Genomic DNA, 1,517 nt, shown 5'->3' with positions numbered 1-1,517 from the left:
CTAAATGAACCGTTCCATCCAGTATTCCAGATTGTTGGTGAGACTAGTTACCTGGAGGAAATGGATGTGATCTTCCGTGTGTGAAAGCTTCGCCAGCTCGGTGTCTCTCCTCCTCAGCTCTACTATCTCCTGCTCCAGTCTCTCCAGGAGTCCTTCAGCCTGACTCACTGCTGCCCTCTGCTGGGCTCTGATCGGCATCTTCTCTCAATGGAGCGGATCATTTCAGTGAAGATCATCTCACTTTCCATCTCTGCTGTCTGTGCAGAGCGCTGAAAGCTTACTTACAATCTATTCCTTCTCTTTTGAAGCCCAGATGATTCGCCTGCTATTGTGTGTGTGTGTGTGTGTGTGTGTGTGTGTTATTGTGTGTGTGTGTGTGTTATTGTGTGTGTGTGTGTGTGTGTGTGTGTATGTCCTCTTGTCAACACTCACTTTAAAGGACTTCACAGCCTGTTGGAAGCTTCTTCAGCTACCCCTCTCTCTCCTGGACTCTCTGACCAAGCCCCAGCCACTGTGGACACAGACAGGGGGCCATGGAGGGGAATCATACACGATTATTTTTTTATATTGTAATAATAGAATGAATCTCTTTATTTAATCTCAGCGCTGTAGACATTATATTTCATTAATGTAGACAATCATTAATAATCATGAGATCCTAGACAGGAAAGAATACTGTGTTATGAATCATGGCCTTACTGCCTTTCAAAACCTGCTTGACAAGATTCTCATTGCCCACACCCGAGTTCATCTGTAGGCTATCTATCACATTTGCTGTAGGCCTATCTAATACACAAGGAAACAGGAGAGAACTTTGACCGACTTAAAAGTTCAACAAATCATATTGTTCATTAGTCTTCTAACTTCAGGTTTATTCTACTGTTACTATCAAACCAGATCACACTGCTAACCTTCAGTCCTATCAGATTCAGAGATGGACACGTCTAGTCTGTTTCTCCGTCCTTCCTGTTGCAGCTGAGACTGTATCATGCCCTTTGTGTTCACCCATCGCACAACCAAACAGATACACTGCTAGTCGGTACGACAGAACACCTCCAGAACTTTGCCATGATGAGAACAGATCTTCTCCTGCAGTTGTGAGGAGGCTTCGACCAGCTTGTTCTTCTCAAACGCAAGAGATACAGTGAGGCTTTAGGTGAGTCTCACAGTAAGAGGCCAGGCACGCCAGACAGGACTTGAGGGCTTTCTGCTTCCTACCAGTGCAGAAGTCACACGCTACATCTCCTGGTCCAGCATAAAAGTGAGCAGGATGAGAAGCTTGCAGTCTTCTTCAGTTTCTCCACCAACTCGGCCAGCAGATTGTTTTTCCTCAGAACAGGCCTTGGGATAAAGCTTTCCTTACACATGGGGCAGCTGTAGATTCCCTTCTGATCATCCTGATCCCAGCCAGTCTTTAATACACCCCATACAGTAGTGTCCACAGGAAGTAGTCACAGGATCCTTTGGGAGATCCAAACAGATGGGACAACTGATGGAGTCCATACCAATACCTCCAT

The 1,517-nt window shown here is 45.7% G+C and overlaps 1 pseudogene across 1 annotated transcript; it reads right to left on the bottom strand.

The window, feature by feature from the left end:
* Nucleotides 1–1,517, bottom strand: LOC311314299 (E3 ubiquitin/ISG15 ligase TRIM25-like; annotated as a pseudogene). Its single transcript has 4 exons — nt 1,512–1,517; nt 1,054–1,397; nt 499–511; nt 1–203 (listed from the first exon to the last, which is right to left on the bottom strand). The product of its transcript is annotated as an E3 ubiquitin/ISG15 ligase TRIM25-like (transcript).

The sequence above is a fragment of the Borostomias antarcticus genome, assembly GCF_949987555.1.
Source record: "Borostomias antarcticus genome assembly, chromosome: 10".
Taxonomy (NCBI): Eukaryota; Metazoa; Chordata; class Actinopteri; order Stomiiformes; family Stomiidae; genus Borostomias; species Borostomias antarcticus.
This window is presented reverse-complemented; position numbering and strand designations above follow the sequence as displayed.